The sequence below is a fragment of the Antennarius striatus genome, chromosome 24 (genome assembly GCF_040054535.1).
Source record: "Antennarius striatus isolate MH-2024 chromosome 24, ASM4005453v1, whole genome shotgun sequence".
NCBI classification, from domain to species: domain Eukaryota; kingdom Metazoa; phylum Chordata; class Actinopteri; order Lophiiformes; family Antennariidae; genus Antennarius; species Antennarius striatus.
This window is the reverse complement of record NC_090799.1, coordinates 48841-61104: the sequence shown is the minus strand read 5'-3', so window position 1 is coordinate 61104 and position 12264 is coordinate 48841. Positions and strand designations below refer to the sequence as shown.

Sequence of the window (12264 nt, the reverse complement as noted above, 5' to 3'; positions counted from 1 at the left end):
GGTGGCGGCGGTGGAGGCAGTCGGGGAGGCGGGGTGGGGCGGGAGCATAAGGAGAGTGAGGAGAAGTTCCACATTACATCACCAGCAGCTGCTGACAGGCCTGTGTTTATTAACTAACCGCCTGGGCTGCAGGAGCCACGCCAAACGCCTCACACCTCCGTTCCACAGACATTGACGGGACAATGCTCACCGCCACCGAAAACACCAACGCCGAGCCAGACGTGCATGTGGATGCATGCTTTTAGCTGTGTTCCTCTCTCAGGCTTCGGTATTCTTCTGTTTGTGTTACCTGCCATCTAAACTATGAATCTTGCTGACTAGACTGCAAGTTCTCCTGATTCAGACCTGCTCTAGCTGTAATGGCTTTAAAACCCATGCCAGCGAAGCATTCCTCAAGTGTCTCAGCTTGGCAGGAATCCCACACCCCTTCACTCAGCCTGCATTTCTTTCCCTCCCCTTCCCTGTCTCTTTCCTTTCTTGCTCTCTCATTTAAATGGAGGCACATGACTCTCATCTCCGATGCCAAGTCGACCTCTTTACGCCGGCCGGGAGCCACCAGCTCTCTGCTTGTCATGGGCTGCTCCTTCATTCCTCGCTGCCACCCATCCTCAAAACCCACAAGGCACCAAGTATGTCAAATCGTACTTGTTCCAGATAAACTTTTTTCATCATGTTGCATCGTCATTATGGTACACATTGAACTTTAAAATGTATTTACACAAATTAAACTTTGAATTTCATGTTTTTTGCTCAACTATCTGGGTGTCAGAGATCTTCAGCTGCAGCATCGGCCGCCCACAGTTTGTCATCTGTGTCCACGGTGAACAAATGCTGCGCTTCAGCCCATCTCTGGTGGCTTCTTTATGGTCTCCAATGCAATCATTTCCCCCCCCAGTTCCATTCTGTTGTTGCATTCTTCTCCTCTAAACTCACTGCATTGCAACATGATTCTCTCACAGAGAAAGAATGAGATGGAGTGGGCTGACGATGTTGGGCCGCAAAGAGCTTGGAGACGAAACGTGTCGGGAGTCGTAGAAAAACTTTGAACAGAGGAGCACAATGTGATCGCTCTTTCATCACAGGCATTAATCAAACCTACATTCCAGAGGCTAATCAGATAAAATCAAACACAATTTAGCACAAAACACCAAAAGTTACTGCTTTTAGTTTTGGTCTTTGGTGATGCCACATCCCTGCTGGGAAGAGTTTGTCTCCAGAAACATGAGAAACCGTGTGTGTGTGAGAGTGTTTGTATTTGTGTGTATGCACTTTCTTTCTTCCCACATCACACCATATCCTTCTGTCCTCCTCCTCGACTTTCTCTTATATCTTATCTTGAATTACAGAAAGAAAAACACTCCTCATAGCTGTTATTTTTACTTTTTTATTTTCAAGAAATATAACTCAACATTTTGGCATCACAAGAAACAGACCAGGACATGTTTTTTTGGTGTAAATCTGGCGTCGCCATTTTGCACAATACAATCCACAGTCCAGGAAACCAGGCCTGACAACCCAATTTAAGTTGAAACCTTGCATATGCTTTGATTTGAACATGTGTTAGTACCCTTAGTGTGCAGCAAGAAAATGGCTAATGATTCTCCAATATGCATTTTTTGACTTGCAGCAGATTTGAATCCAGTTCAGGCGTGAGATCCAACACTTTTTCGTCACAGGTCAGAGGCCTGCAGGAACGCCGAGGAAAAGATATCCTGCAGTGCTTCAGAGAGGATGCATGGAGCAACTTTAGGAGTTCATGCGGTGAGCCAAGCAAAGATTCAACATTACGGCCCAAGTCGTTAAAATAATAGCCGACATGTTTGCCAACTGAGGACAAACTGAGGACACGGAGACAAATTGTAGTGTTGGAGGTGGGAGGTCACATGGAATGACACGCTCTAGGATGAGACACAGGTGTGCAAATGAGCAAACCCAAGGCACCTGTGTCCACTATATGAGTTCAAGGAAAGGAGACGGATTTTTCAAGCACAAGCAACGCAGGGAAAGTAAAAAATAAAACAACATTCAACAAACATAAAAAAAAAACTACTTTAAAGTTCAGTTTCAAATATTTAGATGAGGAACCTCAACTTTCATGAAAGCAAACATCCATAAATGGATAAACACCTCATTCAGTATCACCCTCTCTTCTTCCAGACATGCTAGGCCACTTCATCATTCCACCGCAATGACTCCCTTTGGATTGCGTTCTGTTATTGCGGTTAAAACTGGACGGTTGTAAAAGCGGTCCACCGCCATACTCACAACTCCTTCGGTGCACCTGTGCTGCGGGAACCAATCCAGCACGAAGCGTCTCCGATCGGTCGGGAACGTTTTGAAGGAGACAACGGCTAACACGTGTAATGGAAATACCAGACCATCCTGGAGGTCTGGAGCATGGGCGGATACAGGCAAGACAGGTTCTACAAGCGCCGAGCCTCATCAGACTTACGCCATCGTATTTTTTGGCAGAGGTGGCTACTTCCTTTCCCCCACGAGGGAGAGGGAGCCACAAGCACATTTTAGATTGTTATTTGCAGCTGCACTGGGAACCCACTGGTGTTCCCTCTCACTTCAGCAGCCCTAGAAAGCATCTTCACATTCATGTAAGCGTGGACTCCAGAGACGAGATTCCGGCATCCGCAAATCTGATAGAACTGTGGCGTTTGTGCGAATGTCAGCTCTTTTGAGCCCACAGGAGATCAAGGTAAAGAGATTTACTTGAACTGAAATGCAATCCGAAGTAGAAAAAGGGACAGAGACATTATGCAGCTTTGGCTTTGTCAGCCCTTTGTCTAGACAGAGATATATAGCGGTGATAAATTGTGGTTACTCTCCCGATGCTGTTTTGTAGATTTACATAATGGCTGGTAGTATTTCATATGTGATCAGAGTGCTTTTCTAAACATGGCCGGGCATCTAGCCAAACCTTTACTGCACAAATTGACTTAATTTTATTGAATTATGGTCAATGATTTCCCATGGCAGTCTGCGTTCCATTTGTCTCGTCTCCATACTTCCCCCGGTGGTTTCACGGCATCAATGGCTTTCCTGGAGGAACGCAGGGCGGCCCGTATTTTGTGGCTATCTCATCCACTCCCTTTGAGGTGAGAGCCAAACAAATAGGCCTTGTATCCCCCGCCAACGCCCCCTCCCCTCGTGTTTGTATGCAATGCCACCACCAGGCACATCGCCAACTTCTCCTTTTCTCTCCGACTGCAAAAGAAACAGACGAACCTCTGCCCCCACTGCCTTTGCCTCAGCTCCCAGCAACCCTTGCTGCTTTCTCTCCCGAATGCCCGCAGTCCCAAAAAATAGAATGCGGAGAGCCTGAATCAGAGCGCGCTACTTTGTGGGCGTGCCCTGATTAGTCTGAGGTGAAGATGATGATGAAGAAACCCGGTGCACAGGTGAGGGTTGAAGTGGAGGATTTACAGGGGAGCTGAACCAGCCAACACCAGCTGGGATGAGGAGCGGTATCCTTCGCTTTGCCTCTTGGTTTTTTCAGCATCTCGTGATTTCAATGACAGCTTTGTCCTCGCTGGGGGATGTGCCTGTCATTGACATGAAGAAAGAGCGCGGCGGTGACAGCTGACAAGATCAGCGACCTGTAATTAGCTGAAGACTCCCATAAAGATACCATACAGTATATGGAGCATAAATGCCGAGCTGCCAGGATGCGTTGGCTTGCGCTACGCTGCAAGTTATCAATTAGCCTACGTGTGAGGTTTCACACCATCACAAAGCGTCTCAGGGCGCTAGAAGCCCAAAGGTGCGAACCATGTGGTCTGGTCCAGGGTGGTTCACATATTTTAGAAGGCATTTAACAAACTGCCCTCGGGAGAAGTTTGGTTGCACAACAGAGATATTCATCCATGGAAGACCCAGGTGTGATAAGCGGACTGTGAGTAATTGCACAGCCTCGTTACACCTCGTAAATCACATCTGTACTGAATGTGGAATGTGCTGAATAAGGCCAGGATATGTTTTTTGGGGGGATAGATTGTGTCCAGCAAACACAAGACTGCACTGGATTAGATCCATGTCAATACAATTAAAGCACTTTTATTACAAGCAGAGGGAGAGAATGCGCTTCAAAATGGCACAGAATTGATGAGGCAGCAAAACACTATTATGAAATGTTGATACAACTAATTTTGCATTTATTTGACTAATTTGCATGCATTGACTGACTTGGACTACCAGGGGTGCCGAAACACTCTGAAGACAATCACATGGGAAATCTTTTGGTATCTTAGGTGATACCAAAATAAGATCAAATAAAAACAACGGACTGAAGCAGAGTCTAACTAGGTTTTGGATATCTCTGTCTTTACGATGGAGCCGAATAGGAATTTGTTTGCGATAAAAAATTACGAATTCAGCTTCAAATTTTCAAATGTGTTTTTCCAGAGAAAACATCCTGTTTCATCTGGGAGTCTTCACTGTCAACGCTTTCCTGATGACTACTCTGTCAAAAGTCTTCAGTTTGTAATTTAGCTTCAAAACATCTCTCCCTAAAACCACAAAACTCTATTTTTTTTCGTTCTCTCCCTCTACCCAGACAAGATAAACAAAGAGGTATGATGTGTTAGTTCTAGAGGTGTCGAAAGCTTCTTGCTCTTTTTTTTTTCATTTGAAAAGCAAACTTCAGTCCAAATGCTAAGAAAAACTTTGCCCACGTCTCATTTTCTCGCTCTGAAATGATGAGCAACTCCAGCCTGGGCTCATGCTGCCATGGTCTTATCCCCTACTGTCCAACTCTGGATGGGGACAACAGTGGGTACATGTGTGCGTGGGGTCAGGGGGACCAACAGACAAGTTACCGTGGTGATTAAGCCGGTCTTTCAAAATTGGGCTTTCTCTTTGAAATTGAGGATCTGTGCTTGTTTCAAGGAAAATCTGCTGATGACAGTTTTGAGATGAGAGGATGGGATCGACCTGCTTCTCCCATGGGAATGCGTGGCACCCTCCATAACTGGTGTCTGAGTTCCCACTGAGTCCCTTGATCTCCTAGGATCTGGACACTGAGGCCTGTCAGCCTGCAGAAGAGGGGGGGGGGGAAGAGTCTCAATAACTACTGAACCCACTACAAATGAAATGTAACCCTAACATTCCTGCTCCCCTGAGGATGAACCGTGAGTATCGATCATCCTCAGATTTTTGATAGGAAACGTTTCACTGTCGGCTTTTGAAGATCTGAAAGTACATTTAATGTCTACTTTTCGTGTTCAGGGCATCGACCCAAGAGGCGACAGGAAGATCCTCATGTGCAGAGACAGAAACTGACATTCTAAGCAGGGAAGTGATGGGAGACCGATTATAGGGAACTATCAAAGGTTTCATCAGTCGCGTTGTGGAGATGGAGGGACAAAGAATCTGTTTGTTCTTTAATCCACTTTCTCACAGTGACTGCGACCCTCGTGGGAATCACTCGGCCCACCACAGCTTGACTGTGGGATCCAACACGACTCAAAACGGAGCAGCTTCAAGTGCTGAAATGTTCCCATTTTGGGGAATTACCCATGATGTGTCACATATTTGAAGGATATCGTGTGAATACTGAATACATAAATACTGGTCTGTTTTCCTCCAGTTGAAAACACATGGAATACAGCAGATTGGTGACTAAGTTAAACCCGTATGCCAGCTGGGATAAGCTGGGTGACCCTGATAATTGTAAATGACAGAAAATTGGTGAACAACATTGTTTGTTTTTATTCTTTAAAAAATAACACATTAAAATAAAAGACTACATCAAAATTTGCAAGCAAATTGACATGCAATAAAATTTAAGACTCAAAGATCTAGACACACAACTAGAATATTTTTTTCCTTCTCCAAAAACTGTTCAGTCGATCCACTGGACGTCAAGAAAGTTCTTGAAGACGTTTCGTCTCTCATCCAAGAGACTTCTTCAGTTCAGAGGGTGGCTGATCATGTCCCAGATTATAAACCCTGTGGGGTGTGGTCAGATTATTAACCCTGTGGGGTGTGGTCAGATTATTAACACTGTGGGGTGTGGTCAGTGCTATTCATGTTCCAACGACCGTCGTTGAAACCCGTCTGGCTCCTAAACAATGGTTGGTGGCGGTGTCAAAGGGGGTCGCTGAGATGTGAGTTTCACCTTTGTATGCTAATGAGGGTCATTAGCATGAGACACATCACCTGGGTCAATCTGCTGAGACAATCCTTTTGGGAGTTTTGAAAGGACCTGATTGTAAATGGGAGAAAGGTGATGTCACAGACCCCCCCCCCCCCGTTCAGAGATGGCTTCTCCATTCTGACGTGGATGGCCTCTTTCACTCCTCTCTCAAACCATTTATCTTCCCTATCCAGGATCTGAACATCTGTGTCCTGAAGTGAGTGTCCCTCTTCCTTGAGGGGGGGCAGACTGCTGAGTCCTGTCCTGATGTGTTGTCTCTTCTGTGTTGAGCCATGCGTCTGTGAAGTGGTTGTTTGGTTTCCCCTATGTAGACATCTGAGCATTCCTCGCTGCATTTAACTGCATACACCAGATTGGTCTTCTGACTGTGTGGTGGGGGGTCTTTTGGGTGGACCAGTCTTTGTCGGAAGGTGTTTCCCGGCTTAAAATACAGAGGAACCTTGTCTTTGTTAAAGATCCTCCTCAGCTTGTCCGACACTCCAGACACAAACGGATCACTAAACCATTGTTTGCTCTCTTCCATCCTCACTGGGTTGTTCTCCTTTCTGGATCTTGTGTGGGCTTTCACGAAGGTCCAGTCAGGATATCCACATGTTTTCAGTGCCCCTTTCAGGTGTTGGTGTTCTTTCACCTGGTCTTGGGCACTGGTTGGTAGCCTATCAACCCTGTCTTGCAGGGTCCTGATGACGCCCAGCTTGTGCTCCAGTGGGTGGTGAGAGTCAAAAAGCAGGTACTGGTCCGTGTGTGTTGGTTTCCTGTGTACCCCAACATACAGACTTCTGTCATCTTTTATGCCGACCTCGCAATCCAAAAAGGGCAACATGTTGTCCTTTACATCCTCTCTGGTGAACTTGATGTTGCTGTCCACCGAGTTGATGTGTTCGGTGAAAGGTTGCACCTCGTGGATTTTTACCTTAACCCATGTGTCGTCCACATACCGGAACCAGTGGCTTGGTGGTGTTCCGTTGAATGAGGTAAGGGCGTTGTGTTCCACCTCTTCCATGTACAAATCGGCCACGATAGGAGAAACCGGCGAGCCCATGGGACATCCGTGTTTCTGCCTATAGAAGTTCCCTCTGTACTGGGAGTAGGTTGTGTTGAGGCAGAGGTCCAAAAGTTGGCAGATCTGATCGGGGTTTAGGTTTGTCCTGTCGCTGAGGGTGGTGTCCTGTGAAAGCCGTTGTTTTTTTCCTTACAGAAATGGTCTTCTTTAGAAGGACCTGACTATTCTTGCATACATTTAAAAGCCTTTAAATGAAGGGATTTGATCTTTTTAATAACTTTTGTTTGAGTATATTTTTTTCAAATAATGAGAAAGACTATCCATAAATAACACCAGTAATAATAAAACTTAAAAGTGCTTTCGGTTGGTATTTGTGCATTTGTCTGATGACTCTCTTTTGCCCTCTAGTGGTTGTAAACCGGTACTGCAGGAGCTTCAGCGGCTGAACTGGTCCCATTACAGGTGCATAGGGTGGTTCAGCAGACAATGGATGAACTCCTGCACTGTGGTGCCCTCAAAGCAGATCTTATAGATGGCGGAAAACAATGGAAACTTGTCCGACAAATCAAATGAAGACGAGCAGAATCAGTTCAGGATATTAAAGGAAACTAAAAACGTTTTAAAATGCCAATTAACATCGAAGCAGACTCACTTTTCCACCCTATCCTCCTTCAGGAGCTTGTAGACCTTGGCTGAGGTCTGCGGACCCTGCAGCTTCTGGCCATTGGGCATTTCAGTCTCCAGCTCAGCAACAGACTGGAAGATGGGATGTAGAAAGTTTTAACGGGTGGAAGCGTTTTCAGTCGTCCCGAATGCCAACGTCGAGTCTCCCATCTTGACTCACTTTGGACCATTTGGCAAAGGCCCCAGCAACTTTACGATGTCGTCCTCCGTAGCAGGTGGTGACCAGATCGGCCACACCACAGCTTTCCAGGAAGGTGGTGGAGCTCACTTGGCCTTCGCAGAACAGCTTGGCGAAGGTGACCATCTCCATCAGACCCAGCCGGATCACCGCAGCCTTGGTGTTGTCACCGAAGCCGAGGCCGTCGCAAAATCCGGCGCCAACTGCCACAATATTCTGACTCGCAACATTTTGCTTTTGCCTTGCCTTTGGAACTAGTCAATACACTGAAATATGTGGCTGTCTTCACACCTCCAGAGCACCAGACCGCTCCACCGTATCGCTCTCGTCTACCACAGCGATCCAGAAGTTGGGCGTTGGAAGCAACTCTTTTAAGATTTGTCGGTTTTCTCGTTTCTCGCTCCTGTGTCGGACAGAAACCGACAGATTATCTCTCCGATTGTCAACAACATTTCAAAAATATTATGTTTTTCGATCATCTGACCACCACATTCTTTTTTCAGACTTAAACCAATGCCTTTGTGCAGGCTGCAATAACTTGCTGACGGGGGCAAAAGAAGAGGCGTCTTACCGATGATGGTTTGGCAGAACTTCTCATCTGCCACCTCGCTGGCAATGTTGGCGCCCATCAGGACATTGATGTCAATCTCAATTTTCTCTATGATGATATCTGAGATGAGTTTCAGTCCATTCATCGATACTCTGGACGACAATAAAAACACAAGTTAAGGGATCCAAACCAGCACTTCTAGAATTGCCGTTTCATGAGCTGAAAATAGAACAACAGAAAAAATAAGAAGCAAAGTCAGGAGACTTTGTTTCCCCTTGTTTTCCCGGCGACAACAAGAAGAACAATGGCAGGATCTTACTTTGATGAGTGAAATCCCGATGGTTCCGTCCATGATGTGAGGCTTCATCTGATCACAGGTGCCGCTGATGAACTGGTGGGGGTCACAAAGACCAGGACGCTCGCTCCTTTTATCGCGTCCGTTTTCCGGAATGACGGTCTGGTGGGATTCCAAACATTAGGCCTGAAGCGGCATTGATTGACGGAACAGCAGCACGTGGGGAACCCATTCGGCAGAGCGATATAAAAGTATGGTGAAGCACTTACAACATTCTTGGGCAGCTTGTGACCTGGGACATATTTGACATTTTCACGATCCCTGTTGATGATCTTCCGTCAACTTCTTCCCCTCAATCATTTCCTCATAAACCCACATGTTCACCTGCGGGTCGGACTGGTTGGAGGATCTGGCATTGGTCCTGATTATTTTGGCGATGGAATATGGTTTGGACATGTCCAGAGGAGAGATAGTGAATATATTGGTAGAAGGATGCTGAGTTCTGAACTGCCAGGCAGGAGGCCTAGAGGAAGACCAAAGAGGAGGTTTATGGATGTAGTGAAAGAGGACATGAAGGTAGTTGGTGTGAGAGAAGAGGATTCAAAGGACAGGGCTAGATGGAGGAAATTGATTCGCTGCGGCGACCCCTGAAGGGAAAAGCCGAAAGGAAAAGAAGAAAGAAGAAGAAGAGCCCCTGAAGAGGACAGCAGAGAGTCAATGACAGCACAGATGCAGACTGTCGTGACTCAGACAGAACCAGGCTGACTGAAATAACTGGATTGGAATCGACTTTCAAGGGTCGGTTTGGATTTAATTTAATAAATCTTGGAAATCAGATTTTCAAAAGTATCCTGTGCAAACAGTATCCTGTGCAATCAATCAATCAATCAATCAATCAATCAATCAATCAATCAATCAATCAATCAATCAATCAATCAATCAATCAATCAGTGAATCGATCAGTGACTCCAGAGACACTTGTTTTCAGGAAGTTGTGGACCGGCCCTCTAGCTCCTCCCACACGCTCTTCTCTGATTTGAGGTTTCTCGGCCAGGTGGGGACTCGTCCAGGTGCAGCAGGTGTCTCGGGGGGGGGGGGGGCGGACGGACGGACGGCCGCCGGTCCTCCATCTCCACCGAGAGACAGACAGACTGTTGACCTCCACCAGACCGTCCCCAGACTCCAGATCCCTGCAGCATCTCCTCCAGGCAGTTAGCCACCCCAAGGTCTGATGGGAAAAAATGTCAGTGAGACTCCGAACTGAAGAAGTCTCTTGGATGAGAGACGAAACGTCTTCAAGAACCTTCTTAATGTCCAGTGGATCGACTCAACAGCTTTTGGATAACCATGACCTGAGGCCTGTACCATGAAGCTGGATTAACCTATCCGGGCTTCCTCTTACTTATCTGGCTTCACTTACCCAGACATCCACCCTCCGGATTTTCGGTACCATTAAGCCGGCTATCAACTCACTAATTCAATCCAGACTTGTCCACTCTAGATCTGTGCGCGCTCACATAAAAAGGGCGGAGTTTGCTGCATGCGACCAATCACAAACATGCAACAAACCGGCCCGAGACGCATATTTCACAACGGAGGAGCAAACAATAATAATTAATAAATACGATCAATACAAATCAATAATCCAGGCAAACAGCAACACAGTTGCAGCTGCCAAACGGAGCAAGGATTGCTGGGAAAACATGGCCGACTGCGTCAATGAGGAAGTTAGTGCCATTATAATATTACTGCCCCACTATGACTGCACTTGTGTATCTGACTACAGTAACATGTGTGTGTTCATACATGTGTGTGTGAACCACATGTTTGGTTATGACATGTGATCGTAGCCCCGTGACTTTATGAACGGCTCTACGTACTGTGTTCTTCACAGGTTTTCAGCATCACCAACACAATACATTAAAGTACCGATCAATCAATCAATCAATCAATCCATGATTTACTGAAACAAATCATTGATCAATGACATTTTATCTGTGTCTTGCTTGTAACCCGTCCAACGAGGGATTTCAGGACATCATAATAATTACCAACATCACTCAGAAATATATGAACTGTGTCAAAGACCCTCAGGTCAATGCACACTGTGTGGGGCTGTCAGCGCGGGGTTGGGGTGCGTTCCATTCCTGATGTGAGGCTCCAGCAGCTGACAGATGTAATGTAACCCCTCCCCCCAAAACCTCTACCTTTCTACAGTCATTGTTCAGGCAATCCCACCGGATTACAGCCATCCCTAAATATTCTCTCTGCCTGAGCGCTCTGCACACAAGCTGTGCACCAAGATCCGGACAGCCCATTTTCCAAGAGAACTGATTGGTCAGTAGGTGGGGCTGTTATACCTGCTGAGCTCTGGTCAGTAGGTGGGGCTGTTATACCCGCTGAGCTCTGGTCAGTAGGTGGGGCTGTTATACCCGCTGAGCTCTGATTGGTCAGTAGGTGGGGCTATTATACCCGCTGAGCTCTTATCCTGAATTTATCCTGCTCCGTAGCAGGTTAGGTGTTCAGCGTAGGTTACCGCGACAACGTAGCCTGATAGAAAATCCGCCACCTTTATGGTACCGAAAAGCCAGGGTTAAGCGTGAAGTTATCTCGCTAAGCCGTAATCCTGCTTTATGGTACAGGCACTGGGTTACTGAGAACCTACACAGACGTCAGTGAGACTCATTCAAAGCAAACACAATCATGTGGATTCAGATAATTCAGGTTTCTCCTAATTGGCTGATTCAGTGTCCTGCACCAGGAAGTGAAGTCTGACGTCATCATGACGACACCAACACCCCACCAGCAGCTGCAGGGACAGAGGAAGGACCAGAAAGAAGGGGCTGGGTTCCATTACTGATGAAAAGCTAATCAATAGATGATTGATTTCGTATCAGTACACCTGTTGTGCTATTGGCCGGATCTCATTCAGAGTCTCAGGTGTGTTTCCTCATTAACACTCAGTCTTTTCATTCTTCTTCATGTTAATAGTCAAGAATGTTTAACATTGAAATGATAATTTTCCATTTACATCGAATCAAAAGCGTCCCATGCACTCCAACTTTGAAGGAAATATTCTAATTTGTTTCGTTCATCTGAACAAACTTTGCCTTCTGTCAAGTCACAAAAAAATCAGTGATATTGGATTTGTTTGGATATGTAAAGTAACATTAAAATGATTTTCTGAAGTTTTATTTAGAATATATCATCCAGACGCATTGTCATCGTGTTGCATTTGAAACAAATGAAAAATGAAGCAGTTGTAGTTCTTCACTTTGACCACAAGAGGGTATCAAACGCATTACCATCAAGAGCCCTCTGAATATTTGATCAGCAATGGAGTTTAACATGTGTTACTATTTGGAATGTATACAATCGTAAAAGTCCT

The 12264-nt window shown here is 45.9% G+C and overlaps 1 pseudogene; it reads right to left on the bottom strand.

Moving 5' to 3' along the window:
• Positions 1-7625: 7625 nt before the first annotated feature.
• Positions 7626-9332, bottom strand: LOC137591664 (glycerol-3-phosphate dehydrogenase [NAD(+)], cytoplasmic-like; annotated as a pseudogene).
• Between the last annotated feature and the right edge of the window lie 2932 nt (positions 9333-12264).